General features: G+C 40.7%; 1 long non-coding RNA gene across 1 annotated transcript in view; it reads right to left on the bottom strand.

Moving 5' to 3' along the window:
- Window positions 1-16118, bottom strand: part of LOC133651067 (uncharacterized) — a 37643-nt gene extending 21525 nt beyond the window's left edge. Inside the window, exons 1-2 of the long non-coding RNA XR_009826367.1 lie at window positions 16009-16118; window positions 14066-14263 (exon numbers count right to left, since the gene is read on the bottom strand). This is a non-coding gene — a long non-coding RNA (uncharacterized LOC133651067). The remainder of the gene's footprint in view (window positions 1-14065; window positions 14264-16008) is intronic.
- Between the last annotated feature and the right edge of the window lie 2426 nt (window positions 16119-18544).

The raw sequence follows: 18544 nt of genomic DNA, 5'->3' as shown, positions 1-18544 counted from the left end.
GACAAAATGAGACGAAGAAGGAGTGGCATAAAACACGTCTTTCTGTGGCAGCGTCGGAGAAAGTTGTACATGGAAACAAACTGTTGAGTCACAGTCTACACAATGGTGAGTTCAAGGGCCGCTGAAATTAGTAGGACAAACAGCGCTCGCCAAATACTCTCATCAGTGAAGCATACACACAAAGATATTAAACAGTGGGCTTTCTAACAATTAAGAAGTTTTATGTCATGTTTGTCCTCCTACAGCAGTGGTTCTTAACCTTGTTGGAGGTACCGAACCCCACCAGTTTCATATGCGCATTCATTGAACCCTTCTTTAGTGAAAAATAAAATGTATTTTTTTTCAAATTCAAGACAAAGTTATATGTTTTTGGTAACACTTTAGTATGGGGAACATATTCTAAATAACAAAGACTTAATTTAGAGTTATTTGGTTAGGGTTCGGGTCAGGGTTAGAGGGTTAGGGTTATAATAAGGCCATGCAGAATAAGTGAAGTGAAGTGAATTATACTTATATAGCGCTTTTCTCTAGTGACTCAAAGCGCTTTACATTGTGAAACCCAATATCTAAGTTACATTTTTAAACCAGTGTGGGTGGCACTGGGAGCAGGTGGGTAAAGTGTCTTTCCCAAGGCCACAACGGCAGTGACTCGGTTGGCAGAAGCTGGGATCGAACCCAGAACCCTCAAGTTGCTGGCACGGCCACTCTACCAACCGAGCTATACCGCCCCCCATAAGGCATTAATAAGTACTCAATAATGACTAGTTAAGAGCCAATATGTTACTAATTTGCATGTTGATAAGCAACTAATTAATGGTGAATATGTTCCCCATACTAAAGTGTTACCATGTTTTTTTTACTGGTGCACAAAATGAACCGTGCATGAACATCACCTTTTTCAAACAACAAAACCAACACAGTGCATAAACTCACAACAAATTACACACCTGCCAGTCAGTGTGACTTCTGCTGTTGCCGTATCCGCCGAACCCCCGAGGCCGACTCACCGAACCCCTAGGGTTCGATCGAACCCAGGTTAAGAACCACTGTCCTACAGAAACCGTATTACAACAAAAAACATATTTTTCACCCCATTTTTTTTTCCATTTCCATACATTTTTAAAAAAGCTCCATGGCGCCACCAGGGCGCCGCTAAGGGTTGCTGACCCCCGGGATAGGGCGAAACACTACAGACTGGCCAATCAGAGGCAAGATAAGGCGGGTCATCGAAACTAGTAAGCAAAATCATAACAGTTACGCACTCATGTCACATGACGATGAGGGAGTCGGAGACAGAGGGACGCTTCAAGCTGACCACTCAAAAAAAAAAGAGAAACAAGCTTGAAAATGGCGGAGGGATTCTCTCCCGCAGATTAGATTTTTCCTTTAGTGATGAACACGACGTCTAGGAAACCCACAATAATGCATATAATGGCCATATTTTGACAAATGTATGCATTTAGAGAAAACAGTACCCTAAACCTTAATAGTTAGTTGTTTCGACCCCGAACGGAGCGAGACAAGCTATAGAAAATGGACGGATGGATGGATGGATGGATTGATGGATATTCTGTGAACTAGAATATCGAAGACGTCCAACACAAATTTAGGAACACACATTAAGGTGAGTTGAGTTCCTGAAGAGTTTTACTGCACATAAACATTACCAACTGTTCCCAAACAACCCACAAGTCATTGTATTTGTTTTTGTCAAGATATAGATAGATGCAGTTTTTTTTACTGTAGGTAGAGAAAATTAGAGGTGGGCCAAAGAAAAGGAAAACTAAATAAATACATGGGGCGCGGGGACCCCTAGACCAGTGTTTTTCAACCACTGTGCCGCGGCACACAAGTGTGCCGTGAGATACAGTCTGGTGTGCCGTGGGAGATTATATAATTTCACCTATTTGGGTTAATAATATTTTTTTGCAAACAAGTAATTATAATCTGCAAATTATGTGTTGTTGTTGAGTGTCTGTGCTGTCTAAAGCTCAGCAGAGTAACCGTGTAATACTCTTCCATATCAGTCGGTGGCAGCCGGTAGCTAATTGCTTTGTAGATGTCAGAAACAGCGGAAGGTAGGTAAAAAAGGTGTCTAATACTTTAACCAAAAAAAAAAAAAAAGGTGAGTGCCCCTAAGAAAAGGCATTGAAGCTTAGGGAAGGCTATACAGATCGAAACTAAAACTGAACCGGCCACAAAGTAAACAAAAACAGAATGCTGGACGACAGCAAAGACTTACTGTGGAGCAAAGACTGCGTCCACAATGTACATCCGAACATGACATGGCAATCAACAATGTCCCCACAAAGAAGGATAAAAACAACTGAAATATTCTTGATTGCTAAAACAAGGTAGATGCGGGAAATATCACTTAAAGGAAGACATGTAACTGCTACAGGAAAATATTTTTTAAAAAGAGAAAAAGCCACCAAAATAAGAGTGCAAGACAACAACTAAACACTACACACAGGAAAACAGCAAAAAAAATCTAAATAAGTCATGGCGTGATGTGACAGGTGGTGACAGTACACCTACTTTGAGACAAGAGCTATAGTCATGCATGCTTGGTTATTGTTTAAAGTCATGTCCAACAATTGCAAAAACGACTTTTTACTGTCAACTGAGTTTTGTTTTTTAATGATTTCTCTGCTGGTGGTGTGCCTCTGGATTTTTTCGACGCAAAAAATGTGCCTTGCTTGGCTCAAAAAAGGTTGAAAAACACTGCCCTAGACCACCTGCTCAGTGGCCTTGTGGTTAAGAGTTAGAGAGCAAATGAGCTAATATTTGCAAAAAATAACAACGTTTTCCAGTCCGAACGTTAAGTATCTTGTTTTTGCAGTCTATTCAATTGAATATAAGTTGAAAAGGATTTGCAAATCATTGTATTCTGTTTTTATTTACCATTTACACAACGTGCCAACTTCACTGGTTTTGCACAACCCTTAAAGGCCTACTGAAATGAATTTTTTTAATTTAAACGGGGATAGCAGATCTATTCTATGTGTCATACTTGATCATTTCGCGATATTGCCATATTTTTGCTGAAAGGATTTAGTATAGAACAACGACGATAAAGATTGCAACTTTTGGTATCTGATAAAAAAAAAGGCTTGCCCCTACCGGAAGTAGCGTGACGTAGTCAGTTGAACATATACGCAAAGTTCCCTATTGTTTACAATGATGGCCGCATGAAGTGAGAGAGATTCGGACCGAGAAAGCGACAATTTCCCCATTAATTTGAGCGAGGATGAAAGATTTGTGGATGAGTAAAGTGCAAGTGAAGGACTAGTGGGGAGTTGAAGCTATTCAGATAGGGAAGATGCTGTGAGAGCCGGGGGTGACCTGATATTCAGCTGGGAATGACTACAACAGTAAATAAACACAAGACATATATGTACTCTATTAGCCACAACACAACCAGGCTTATATTTAATATGCCACAAATTAATCCTGCATAAAAACACCTGCGTGTTTGTTATGCTAGCTCCTAGCTCCTCTGCTAGCTCCTAGCTCCATAGAACACGCCAATACAATTCAAACACCTGATCAACACACACAATCACTCAGCCCAAAAGACCGTTCACCTAACCCAAGGTTCATAAAGCTTATATATTTTTAAAAAGTTACGTACATACGCAAAAAAAAGTTGCGCACATACGGTCAAGCGATCAAATGTTTAGAAGCCAAAGCTGCATACTCACAGTAGCACGTCTGCGTCTTTGTCATCCAAATCAAAGTAATCCTGGTAAGAGTCTGTGTTGTCCCAGTTCTCTACAGGCGTCTGTGTATCGAAGTCAAAAGTCCTCCTGGTTAGAGTCTCTGTTATCCGAGTTCTTCCATCTTGACTGCATCTTCCGGGAATGTAAACAAAGAAGCGCCGGCTGTGTACTGTTGTTGCTGACTACGTTCGAAAAATACGTCCATTTCGCACCGACAACTTTCTTCTTTGCTTGCTCAGCTTCCTTCTCCATAATGCAATGAACATGATTGCAACAGATTCACGAACACAGATGTCCAGAATACTGTGGAATTATGAAATGAAAACAGAGCTTTTTCGTATTGGCTTCAATGTGGAAGGCATACCCGTGTTCGCCGGGCTCCGTCACGCGCATACGTCATCCTCAGAGGCGTTTCGAACCGGAAGTTTAGCGGCAAATTTAAAATGTCACTTTATAAGTTAACCCGGCCGTATTGGCATGTGTTATAATGTTAAGATTTCATCATTGATATATAAACTATCAGACTGCGTGGTCGGTAGTAGTGGCTTTCAATAGGCCTTTAAACCTTTGAGACAGATAGTACGTTCCCTGTCGTGATCAAAGGCGTTTGCAGATCTTCTATTTCATTGTATTCTTTTCTCAAAAAGTGGAGCGAACAGGTGAGGGAGATGATGGATGTTTCTCTTGTTCAGTGCTTTTACACAGGCTTTATGTGCACGTTCATGTTAAAAAAAAGTCACTTCTGCATTACGGGGAAGCACTTTTCTTCAAAACCAATAAAAAACACTGTTTTCTTTTTTTTTTCTTCTTCTGAGGTGTTTGTTCCCGTCCTCCGTCACGCTGGCGACTCTCACAAAGTGCGGCAAAGACGGCGCCTACGGCAGCACCAAGGTCAAGGATAATAACCAATTAGGTGCATAACTGGATTACAAGCGGCCATGTATGGAAACACCACCACCCACTTTCTGTCTGCTTTTCCTGCCTTTTCTTTTCTGTGACGTAGCTCCTCCACCCTTTTTTTTTTTTTGGCTGCAAGCTCAGACTTTCCTCCCTGAAAGTCAGGCTTATGTATGCCACTCCTAATACTACCTTTTCTTTAAAAATATAATTCGTTTTTTCGCGTTCATATTTCACGGTGCAAATGATTCATTGTTGCTAGGCAGATTACAGTCATGTGAAAAAAATGAGGAGTCTTCTACTTTTTGCACACTAAAGGGAGACAATTTGTCAAAACATGATATTGCGTCGCCTGGGCTATTTTTGTTGTTGTTGACTTGCTCCCAAAAGTGGGCTTGACTTGAAACTTCTCGCACGCCTCGATGCAGTCCACACAAACGACCCGCAGTGTTTCGTCGAATCGCCACGGAATTTTTTTCGCACTTTTAGGGCAAACGACAAGCACGCGTGAGGAAAATTCCAGCAAGATTGGTCGAAAAAAATGGCTGCCGTCAATCAAAAAGGGGCGGGACTTTGCAGCTAATTGTCCATAGGTCAATGGCTATTTGTCTAATTGTCATCAATCGTGTTTGTGTTGTCGTATGTTTGGTGTTTTAGTTCCTGTCTAGCGCTCATATTCTAGTTTTTACTTCCTGTTTTGTGTGGCTTTATTTCCCCTCACCTGCTCTTGATTGGCAACCAGTCCTTGATCACTAATCAAGAGGATTCATATGTTAAGTTAAAGTTCCACTGATAGTCACACACACACTAGATGTGGTGAAATGTGTCCTCTGCATTTGACCCATCCCCTTGTTCCACCCCCTGGGAGGTGAGGGGAGCAGTGAGCAGCAGCGGTGGCCACGCTCTGAAATCATTTTTGCTGATTTAACCCCCAATTCCAACCCTTGATGCTGAGTGCCAAGCAGGGAGGTAATGGGTCCCATTTTTATAGTCTTTGGTATGACTCGGCCGGGGTTTGAACTCACGACCTACCGATCTCAGGGCGGACACTCTAACCACAAGACCACTGCTCAGTGGCCTTGTATCTTCAGCTGCCTCTTGCTGCTGGAACGTTCCTTCCGGTTGGTATGCTTTCCTTGCACTGTATTTGGTATGGCTCGCTCCCTGTGCTTTCTGTGCACTTCTCTGCTGCACTCTATTTTTTTAATTCTGTTTTTAAATACTTTTCTTACCTGCATGTCGACTCCTGTCTTAGCATCTTGGGGTCACAACTCCCGCAACAGTATAAGAACGTAACACTAATAACAATAAAACTTTGGGAGTATTTTCATTATGCTATGCTATGTTATGCTAGCATGTCTTTTGATCACAACCCCATAGGGCGGGGGTCAGCAAACCCCGCATGGGCTTCATCAATGTATGTAAAAGGAAAAAAAAATGGGGTGAAAAATATGTTTTTTGTGATAATATTGTTTCTGTAGGAGGACAAACATAACACAAAGCTTCCTAATTGTTAGAAATCCCACTGTTTAATAGGTTTGTCTTTATGCTTCACTGATGAGAGCATTTGGCGAGCGCCTTTTTGTCCCACTAATTTCAGCGGCCCTTGAACGCACCGTTGTGTGGACTGTGACTCAACAGTTTGTTTACGTGTACAACTTTCTCCAACGCTGCCACAGAAAGACGTGTTTTATGCCTTCTTTGTCTCATTTTGTCCAACGGACGTTTTATACTGTGCGTGAATGCTCAAAGGTGTGCTTTGTTGATGTTATTGACTTGTTGGATTGCTAATCAGGCATATTTGGTCACTGCATGACTGCAAGCTATCCATCCATCCATTTTCTACCGCTTATTCCCTTCGGGGTCGCGGGGGACGCTGGAGCCTATCTCAGCTACAATCGGGCGGAAGGCGGGGTACACCCTGGACAAGTCGCCACCTCATCGCAGGGCCAACACAGATAGACAGACAACATTCACACTCTAGGGCCAATTTAGTGTTGCCAATCAACCTATCTCCAGGTGCATGTCTTTGGAGGTGGGAGGAAAGCCGGAGTACTAATCGATGCTAAAATGCTATTTAGGCTAGCTGTATAATAATAATAATAATAATAATAGATTTTATTTGTAAAAAGTACTTTACATTGAGTAAACAACCTCAAAGTGCTAGTGTATAAAAAAAATAAAAAAATAAAAAATAATAAAATAAAAAGATAATAAAAAATAAATACAAATAAAAACTAGAACAGCCAAATAGCTAAAACTAGTATGCATATATCTAAAAAAAAAAAAGGCTTTTTGAAAAAGAAGGGGTTTTAAGCCTTTTTTAAAAGCATCCACAGTCTGTGGTGCCCTCAGGTGGTCAGGGAGAGCGTTCCACAGACTGGGAGCGGCGGAGCAGAAAGCCCGGTCTCCCATTGTTCTTAGTATGTACATAATGCATCATTATGCCTCGTTTGTAGGTATATTTGAGCTTATTTAATTTCCTTTACTTATGTCCTCTGTGTATTTAATTTATTTTTCCATGTCTCATGACATATTATCTGTATGTAAAACTGGCTGTATTTCTGATAGCGTTTGTGCGCCATGTTGTTCCAGACCACAGCAAACGTAACCCAGTTTGCAAAGATTGTAATAAATCCATTAGAAGAAGACAACCTGTCGTTTCCTTTAACTTGGACACACACATCTATACCTTTGGCTTTTCTAAGACAGTCATTTCCAGGAGTTGTCTCACCTTCTGAGAAGTTTTACCAATGTTTTATAATGTAAAAATGTGTCGAATAAATATTACATTTCAACATTTCTGTCAACGTAGATTTGCGTCATTTTGATAGTAGGCTAACACAGCTAATTAGCCACTCACATCATGTGTCGCCATCATTATAACACTTATATAAGTTGTTTAATTTTTTGCGGCTCTAGAGCGATTGCTTTTTTTGTATTTAAAGATTAAAGATTAAAGTACCAATGATTGTCACACACACACTAGATGTGGTGAAATTTGTCCTCTGCATTTGTCCCATCCCCTTGAGGAGCAGTGGGCAGCAGCGGCGCCGCGCCCGGGAATCATTTTGGTGATTTAACCCCCAACTCCAACCCTTTGTTGCTGAGTGCCATGGTCCAATATGGCTCTTTCAACCATTTTGGGTCGCCGACCCCTGCCATAGGGAGTGCCACAATTATAAATACAGTAGAACCTCAAATTACCAACCTCTCATTGTACAAACTTTTCAATTTACGAACCATAGATCAAATAAAAATGATCTTTGCCGTACAAACCTTGTCACCGTGTACGAACGTTACATCCCCCCCATTGTGTGCCTGCAGGGCAGCCATTTTGTGCCTGGCAGCACATCCATTGTGGGCAGGCTGATCCATCTCCGGTGCTTATTTATTCAGCAGAGTGCAGCTGTCAGCTAGTGTGCTGCTTACTGTTTTTCTATTTTTGCGAGCTCAATATAAGTCCAAGTCAAGCAACGGACACACGATGTTTAAAACATTTCGGAAGAATCCACAGCGTTGTCGACACTGCCTCCCAAAGCTCAATCCTAACTGTCCCAAAGAAAACATGAGCACTAACACAATTTAAAATGCAGATTGGAAGGGACAGCAGTTGTTTGACTATGCATGCGTTCCCAGGATGAATCACCACCCCCCCACCCCGAGAAACTTGTCACCCTCGACAGGAAAGTCGCGAGGGACCATTAGCGATGAGTCACTGGAAGCCGCGTTTGATGTTACTTGCCGTTTGCCTCGGCAGCTGACCTGTGGCGAGCTGCTGGATGGAGAACCGCCGCAGTGTGACGCACTAGCACTGCTCTTAATGTGTGTAGTCCAAGTGATAAACATGCATGACACACTGATTGTGTGTTACGGATGTCTTTGTGTTGAAATGCGTCATCGGTAATGTGTTTTTTGATTCATCTAATTTATTTTTAGATATATTTAGCATATCCTTTTTGTGATGCTGTGTTATTATCATCAGTTATCCTTTATACCTACTGGTCAAACTACTAATTATTATACATACAATACAATATCCTAAAAGTTTTGAAATCATTAGACAAATGGTCAATGACTTATTGCCAATGTTTGACGGCGGCCATCGATCTTGCTCAACATTTTTCACACATGTGCTTGTCGGTCCCCTTAAAGCAGGTGTGTCCAAACTATATATATATTCATATATATATATACATATATATGGCAATTTGTCTAATTGTCATGACCTGTCACAGCGGGTCACATCTATTTGCGTTGGATTGTCGTATAGTTGGTGTTTTAGTTATATATACAGTATATATATATCCATCCATCCATTTTCTACCGCTTGTCCCTTTTGGGGTTGCGGGGGGTGCTGTAGCCTATTTCAGCTGCATTTGTGCGAAAGGTGGGGTAAAGCCTGGACAAGATGCCACCTCATCCCAGGGCCAACACAGTGTTGCCAATCAACCTATCCCCAGGTGGTATGGTATGGTATGATATGGTCTTTATTGTCATTGCACAAGTACAACAAAATTTTATTTTCAGCACAAACCCGTTCAAGATCAGACAAACAAACAGTGTACAGGGTTACAGAACAGGAACGCTGATGGGTCACCATCAGGTGCATGTCTTTGGAGGCTGGAGGGGAGAATATGCCAACTCCACACAGAAAGACCCCGAGTCCGGGGATCGAACCCAGGACCTTCTTATTGTGAGGCACACACATTAACCCCTGTGTCACCGTGCTGCGCATATATATATATATATATATATATATATATATATATATATATATATATATATATATATATATATATATATATATATATATATATATATATATATATATATATATATATATATATATACATACATATATATATATATATATATATATATATACATATATATATATATATATATATATATATATATATATATTTACATATATACAAATATATATATATATGTATATATATATATATATATGTATATATATATATATACATATATATATATATTTGTATATATGTAAATATATATATATAATATATATATATATATATATATATATATATATATGTATGTATATATATATATATATATATATGTATGTATATATGTATATATGTATATATATATATATATATATATATATATATATATATATATATATATACACATGTATATATATATACATATATATATGTAGCTATATATATATATATAGCTACCCCAGGGCAGCTGTGGCTACGAAAGTAGTTTACCACCACCAGGTGTGAATGAATGATGGGTTTTTAACATGTAAAGCGACTTTGGGTACTTAGAAAAGCGCTATATAAATCCCAGGTATTATTATTTGTATATATGTACATATATATGTATATATATGCCTATACATATATATGTGTACATATTATAAGGGACAAGCGGTAGAAAATGGATGGATGGATATTATATAAAATGGATGTGTAATTAATATAGTTGGATATTAGGGCTGCAACTAACGATTAATTTGATAATCAATTAATCTGTCGATTATTACTTCGATTAATCGATTACTAAACGGATAAAAGAGACAAACTACATTTCTATCCTTTCCAGTATTTTATCAAACAAGTTGAAAAACGTATTCGGGTGTTACCATTTAGTGGTCAATTGTACGGAATATGTACTGTACTGTGCAATCTACTAATAAACGTTTCAATCAAATTCAATCAATTAAAACATCATTACGCTCAGTCAGCGGCGGGTCAACGAAAAAAGTGATGAGGCCGTTTATGAATGTATGATTAATGCAGAGAAGGGCGATGGGCTCCTGCTAGGTTGCTGATCACATAAGCAGAGACACAAACATCTATTTGGATGTTATTTTTTCTGTCAGTGAAACTTTTTTTAATTAGTCGGAAACCCCCAGAGATCGTCTCTCTTTAGAGCAGATACTGGTTTCTGTATAAAAAATATTTGAAGAACATTTGGTAAAAAAAATAAAAAATAAAAAAATAAGTCACACTTGATTAGAATTAAGCAAAAATTAATTAAATAATTAACAAACAGCATTAGTTCCGCTTTCACTTACTTCCTGTTTTCTCAGCCAATCGACTCTTTCGTGCTCTAGTGTTCTTCCACATGGGATTAGTTAGATTTGAAGTAAAGAAAAAAATACGAGAAAAGTGATTCTCAAACTGTGGTACGGTACTACATCTAGTTGTACGCTAAAGAATCATTTGATTAAAGTACAGTGTATTATTTTCCTATAATCAAACACAGTGTGACCGTTCAAACTGTTTGTAATTTTTAAAAGTTTTTCTCTATTAATCTTCATATGTCTTACTTGTATTTTATTATTTTTTTCTACTGATGGTTCTTACTATTTTAAAAGTTTTATTATTTGTACTTTCCAACGTTCTTCAGATGAGCCATCTGCCTCAGGGGTTATTGGCCGCGCTTGTGGGGGCGCTTTTGTGTCAGCGTCCTGGTGGCCATGGTCTGATGCCCTCCTGGTGCAGATGGCTCCTGTGATAGTGTTTACTCTGTACTCGGCCATGCAATCATTTGTCCATATAGTTGCATATACGTGTATGTTGTGTGTGTGTGTGTGTGTGTGTGTGTGTGTGTGTGTGTGTGTGTGTGTGTGTGTTTAGTATCTGTGTCCGTGCGTACGTATGTGATAATGGGGGATATGGGTCACCGGGGTATTGTTTTTAACTTTGTAAAGCACTTTCCGTTGCATTTCTTTTATGTATGAAAAGAGCTTTATAAATAAAGTTTGACTTTGTTTTTGATGAATACTTGGGCCTACTACGCTACTGTATTTTAATGTTGGTCATCATGGTGTCACGGCGCAAGTGCATGTCGCTGCGCATTCATCAATGAGCCCCGCGGAGCGCACCTCGGGACACGCCCACGGCCGCTCATCTCCTGCACGCGTCACTCCGGCGGCAGCAAGCAGCTGCAATCAATCAGCACTCAGCGCACCTGTCGTTGACGATCTTCCTAGGCTTCTTAAGCCAGTGCAGACCTGCGTTCCGGGCCAGAACGTAATCACCTGTTCGAGTACCGTAAGCGATCATCGAGCTCTATGCAATCTTGCTCTCTCTCTGTTTGTTTTCCACCATCATGTTTGATTGGTCTCGTGTAGTGATGGGTTGATGAGGCGTCATGAAGCGTTGAGACAGATTGCAAAACTGTATTGATACTGTGTCACTAAATACTGACATCTGCTGGACATTAAAAATCCCTACAGGCAACCTATGGACCGACTCAACTGACACTGATTTTATGACCTAGTATATACAATAATATAAACCAAGTCATTGTATTTCATTTAGGATTATTTCATATCTTCATTTAAATAAAAATATATTTTTATCTTTTTTAGATTCAGTCAATAAATAATGTGAACATGTATCGTGACTAGGATGGTAGAAGGTGGGGATTGAACCCCAGTAACCAGCAACCCTCCGATTGCTGGCACGGCCACTCTACCAACTTCGCCACGCCGTCATTCCTGTACCTTTCTCTGGTAACAGTAGTGATGGGTCCGGCAACACAGATGCATCGGCGCATGCGTCAAGCTCATAGAGCGAAACACTGTGTCGGTGCGCGTACCGCTTTTAGAAAGTCACGTGACCGATCATGAGCTGCTTTGGTCACGTGACCGATACGCGAACTGTATCGCACTGACGCCTCCTCTGTGCCCTGTGAGCCACGTTCCCTCTAAGGTGCGCGCCTGCGCAATTGCGCAGTGCTCAAGCGTCCTCCGCGCACAGCAAATATATGCCGCGCACCAAATCAAACCCATCTGAATTCTAAACAAAATAAACACATTTATTCTGTGTAATTTTGAAATGCGACTTTGAGTGACAGTGACAACAAGCGGCCCTAACGGTGTTCATCAACAACACGCATTGCGCCGCTTCCTAATAAACACAGTTTGGCGCGCAGGCGTCAGTGCGATACAGTTCGCGTATCGGTCACGTGACCGGAACAGCTCATGAGCGGTCACGTGACCAGAACAGCTCATGAGCGGTCACGTGACCAAAACAGCTCGTGTTCGGTCACGTGACTTTCTAAAAGCGATACGCGCACCGACACAGGGTATCGCTCTATGAGCTCGACGCATGCGCCGATGCATCACTAGTCTCGTGTCTTCCTTGTCGTCCTTCCTGTAGTCTGCCTTCGTTCCACGTGACGAGCTGTGCGTCTCGTCTCCCCTGTGTTTTCCCCCTCTGGTTCTCTGGCTGCCCCTTGGATCTCAACCTCCCGCTTGGACACGGACTTTCGACGCCTCGCTATGCCCCCGACTACTTCTTGTCTAACGGATTTTCGAGCCTGCCCTGCCTCTTTTGGACTTGCCTCTCGCTCAACACTCCGGTAACACACAACAGTTCATTCATACACATAGTCGCACACATACACACTTTTGGATTTAATCACACTCCATTCCCTTGTTAATTATCAGTATTATTTTGTATTTATATTTGTATATATATAAATAAAATACAGCTTAAAACAACGCCCCTGCTGTCTGTGTCGTCTACTCCTCCTGTACCTAACACATGGTGGTACTTGGAGAGCCAAGTGTTTTCTGAGGCGGTACTTGGTGAAAAAAAGTTGGAGAACCTCTGTACTACAATATTGAACGTAAGTAAAAGTACAATTACATTGATGACAAAAAATGCGGTAAAGCTCCCGTTATGTCACAAGCATGTTATTAAAGTCATGTATCATAACATTTTATTGTTATGATACATTGCAATGTATTAAAGTTAAAGCACCACTGATAGTCACACACACACTAGGTGTGGTGAAATTACCCTCTGCATTTGACCCATCCCCTTGTTCCGACCCCTGGGAGGTGAGGGGAGCAGGGAGCAGTGAGCAGCAGCGGTGGCCGCGCTCGGGAATCATTTTTGGTGATTTAACCCCCAATTCCAACCCTTGACGCTGAGTGCCAAGCCGGGAGGTAATGGGTCCCATTTTTATAATCTTTGGTAAGACTCGGCCGGGGTTTGAACTCACGACCTACCGATCTCAGGGCGGACATTCTAACTAGCATTTGAACATAGTCTATTTCTTTTATTATTGTATTCATTAATATTTTATGGATATTTTTTATGTACGTTTTTTTTAGGAAATTGCAATTTGCCGAAACATAAAAAAGGCTGAAAATGGTAATATTGTCACGACGCTTGCGCAATCCCTCATGCCTTCTGCTGTAAGCTCGGCTGACACCTCCGCGCCGGCAAAGCTGCAGGCAATCAGTAATCAGCGCACCTGGGACTAATGAGGGCAGGCAGCATAAAGACCAGCGGACCGGAAGTTCCAGTGCCGGAACGTAGTTCACTCTACTAGTAAGCATCCCGTCTCTGGCTTCCCTCCTGCGTACCTGCTCTCTCTCTCTGTGACTTCCCAGTTCCCGTGTCTTATGTCCTTTGTGTTCCCCGCAGTGCGCTTACCTGTTCCCCGTGATCGAGCCGTGTGCCTCGACTCCTCTCTGGATTTTGGACCGCCTCCCTCGATTCTCGGCCCCTGCTTGGACATGGACCTCGTTGCCTCTCTCCAGCCCCCGACCGCTTGCTCGCCCACGGACTGCCTTCTTGCCTTGCCCCTCTGGTCTGACGAAGGATTCATCCAACACGCACTCACAACAAACCCTAGTAACATTAACATTGTTAATTCTACACATCGTTTTTTCACCAAACACATAGAGTAGCACACCCCTCCCACCAGGGCCAACCCGTGGCATAGGCCGTATAGGCAAATGCTAAGGGCGCCGTCCATCAGGGGGCGCCATGCCAGTGCCACAAATGTTGGAGAAAAAAAAAAAAAGAAAAAAAAAGTAGGTACTATTATTTCTAAATACAAAAAATAATCCCACATTAATTAAAATGCTAAGTGAAGCCTATTTAATAGAAATATTATTTGTTACAACATTACGCCCCCCCTCCCCCCTCCCCCCGCACGGTGCGCCCCCTCCCTTCCCGTATCATGGCTTTTTTTGGACGTCACCACATCAAAAAATCAACACAAGATGTCAAAACGGCCAAAACTGTCAGGTGCCCAGGGAAGAAAAAAGAGAAAAGAAGAGGAGGAGAAACGAGAAAAAGACAGAGGTAGCAGGTAGGTAACATTAGCCTACATGAAATTATTTGTCTGTTACAGAATGTGATAGTAACCTGGCTTTTTAGCATTAAGCTAATGATTCGGCAATTGCTAATCAATAAATAGCTAGTTCTGTTTTAACGTCGGGTTAATATTGTGGAGGGGGCTAAATTGTTATGGAAAATAATAATGTAACCTTAGGTAATTACAGTACTCCCACTTTACATTCCTCAGGGACATTTGTATTAGATCTTTTAAGCAGGTGTTTTTTGTTTACATTGTTATTGCCTTCTGGTTAGCTAATGTTTGCCCTGCAGGTAATAGTCACTTTTCCACCCCTTTATATATTAGGTATAGTTGTAAGCCTAGTTGTTAAAGTGCACATCATTAATGTTAATTAAGCAATATCACATGAGAGGGGATGCTGTTTTTTTAATTTGAGCACTGCTGTGATGCGGTTAAAGATAATCATATCATAACATTCTCATATAATATGTTAATTTGCTTTCTTTAAGTAAAAAAAAAAAAGGTCAAAGACAAAGCTATTCGGTTTCTTGTGAGTATACACACTTCACTGCCGATGTGGGGGGGCGCCACCTAAAATCTTGCCTAGGGCGCCAGATTGGTTAGGGCCAGGCCTGCCTCCCACACAAACAAATACGGAGTTAAATCCATTCTCTAGCGATGATGTTCATTACGTAGTATGGTTATAAAGTTATTACTCATAGAGCAAATAAAAAAAGCATGCCCGAGGGCCTTTTTGGCATGGGTGGTACCCCCTCACAAATGTGGCCCTTCTATTAAGTGGATCCTTCCTCTCCTTTCCTTTATTTCCTGGTGCAGCGGTCACATGACGCCCATTAAATCAGCCGCTGAATGATGAAGCTTATCTGGCTTAAATTAGAGAGACACGTCCAATCCCCCTCGGCTTCAGTGGCCATGAATATTAAAGCAAAGTGGCAAGGTTACACACGGAGGAGTGAAGAAGGAGAAGGAGAAGGAAAAGAAGTGGAGGGTGGGAGGAGGAAGGAACATGAAAGGCGAAGATAAAAGTGGATTAAGTCCTTATAAATGAATATCTACGCCAAGCATGTAATCATTTTGTTCACATCAAAAACAGGCTTTCGAAAAGTGGGATAATTCAATTCCGGCACGGCACAAAAGGGGGAGCGGTTCAGAAGAAAAGCCGGCTTGATGAAGAGAAATGATCAACCTCCAACAAATTGGGACGCATTTTGCGTTTTTATTCTTCACTTCTTTGAGAAATATGATGGAGTTAATGAAATTGGACACTTACCTGGTTTGCTTCCTTGTCGTTCTTCTTCATGTATTGATCAGCCAGTTACTGCCCCCTAGTGGTCCCACATGTCAAAGACACCACGGTCAGTATAGTCCAGGGGTCGGCAACCCAAAATGTTGAAAGAGCCATATTGGACCAAAAATACAAAAACAAATCTGTCTGGAGCCGCAAAAAATTAAAAGCCATATTACATGTGTCATGAGATATAAATGTAATTAAGAGGACTTAAAGGAAACTAAATGACCTCAAATATAGCTACAAATGAGGCATATGCAATATGTACATATAGCTAACCTAAATAGCATGTTAGCATCGATTAGCTTGCAGTCACGCAGTGACCAAATATGTCTGATTAGCACTCCACACAAGTCAATAACATCAACAAAACTCACCTTTGTGCACTCATGCCCAACGTTAAAAGTGTGGTGGACAAAATGAGATAGAAAAAGTGGCATAAAACACGTCCTAGAAAGTCGGAGAAAGTTATACATGGAAACAAACTATACGGCGAGTTCAAGGACCGCCAAAATTAGTAGGACAAAACGGCGCTCGCCAAATACTCGAATCAGTGACGCATGTTTAATATAAACAGTGTGATTTATAACAATTAGCGAGGTTTATGTCATGTTTGTCCTCCCACAGAAAACATTCTGAAACAAAAAAATTGATTTTTTCCCCTCATCTTTTTCCATTCTTCATACATTTTTGAAAAATCTCCAGAGAGCCACTAGGGCGGAGCTAAAGAGCCGCATGCGGCTCTAGAGCCGCGGGTTGCCGACCCCCGGTATAGTCAAAACTTGAATGCATATAAATTAAAGTTAAAGTACCAATGATAGTCACACACACACTAGGTGTGGTGAAATTACCCTCTGCATTTGACCCATCACCCTTGATCACCGCCTGGGAGGTGAGGGGAGCAGTGGGCAGCATCGGTGGCCGCGCCCGGGAATAATTTTTGGTGATTTAACCCCCAATTCCAACCCTTGATGCTGAGTGCCAAGCAGGGAGGTAATGGGTCTCATTTTTATAGTCTTTGGTATGACTCGGCCGGGGTTTGAACTCACAACCTACCGATCTCAGGGCGGACACTCTAACCCATGGATGTCAAACTCTGGCCCCCGTGTAATTTCATTTGGCCCTTGAGGCAATATCAAATTAACATTAGAGCTGGCCCGCCGGTATTATTTTATTATTATACACCACATTTACCGCTTAACACTGTCTTCAGCGTCCTCTACAACCTATCGTCACGTCCGCTTTTCCTCCATACAAACAGCGTGCCAGCCTAGTCACATACTACAGTGGTCCCCAACCTTTTCGCGCTTGAAAATTTGTTAAAAAAGTATTTAAAAAAAAACATTTTTTACATAAATAAATACAATCATGTGTGCTTACAGACTGTATTGATCTATATTGATATATAATGTATATATTGTGTTTTTTATGTTGATTTAATTTAAAAAAAATAAAATAATAATAATTATATTTTTTTTTATTTCTTATGCGGCCCGGTACCAATCGGTCCGCGGACCGGTACCGGGCCGCGTTCCGGTGGTTGGGGACCACTGTGTGTGTAAAAGCCACATATAGTATGTCATACTATATGTGGCTTTTACACACACACACAAGTAAATGCAAGGCATACTTGATCAAAAGCCATACAGGTCACACTGAGGGTGGCCATATAAACAACTTTAACACTGTTACAAATATGCGCCACACTGTGAACCCACACCAAACAAGAATGACAAACACATTTCGGGAGAACATCCGCACCGTAACACAACATAAACAAATACCCAGAACTCCTTGCAGCACTAACTCTTCCGGGATGCTACAATATACTACCAAACCCCACCCCCGCCCACCAAGTTAATGTTGATATTTACCTCAGAAGGCTGCAAATATAAAAGAGTCATTCAATTTTTTATTTTAATTTGACTTAATATACCATTGATGTTTTTCCGTTTGTTTTTTGAAAGTTCATTTTGCACTATTAAGTTATATAAGCATTGCTTGTTCCATATTCAGTGTTAAAGCAAATCAGTGTAGCAAACTGAGCAATAATTAACGTTTTATTGATGCACTTTCTCTTGCTACTTCAAGGCTTGAATGTTTGATTCATTCATTATTGTTATTTTATTTTAAAAATGTATTATTAGCCTGTGGATAAAGTTTATTTTGACATTTACCTCAGAAGGCTGCAAATAGAAAAAGAGGCATTCAATTTTTATTTAAATTGTATTTGATATGCCATTGATATTTTTTAATTATTATTATTATTATTTTTATTTGAAACTCGATTTTGCATGTCACTATAAAGTTATACAAGCCTTGTTTGTTCAATATTCAATGCAAAACGTGTTTGGGTCCCTATTAAAAGGTTAATTTGTTCAACCTTGGCCCGCGGCTTTGTTCAGTTTTAAATTTTGGCCCACTCTGTATTTGAGTTTGACACCCCTGCTCTAACCATATGTTTTCAAACTCTTCATTATTCCAGAAAACAAAAGTGTGTGTAATATCGGGAAAAGGA

The sequence above is a fragment of the Entelurus aequoreus genome, linkage group LG05, assembly GCF_033978785.1.
Source record: "Entelurus aequoreus isolate RoL-2023_Sb linkage group LG05, RoL_Eaeq_v1.1, whole genome shotgun sequence".
In the NCBI taxonomy this organism is placed as follows: Eukaryota; Metazoa; Chordata; class Actinopteri; order Syngnathiformes; family Syngnathidae; genus Entelurus; species Entelurus aequoreus.
Note: the sequence above shows the minus strand (reverse complement) of the source record. Positions and strands in the feature narration are given on the sequence as shown.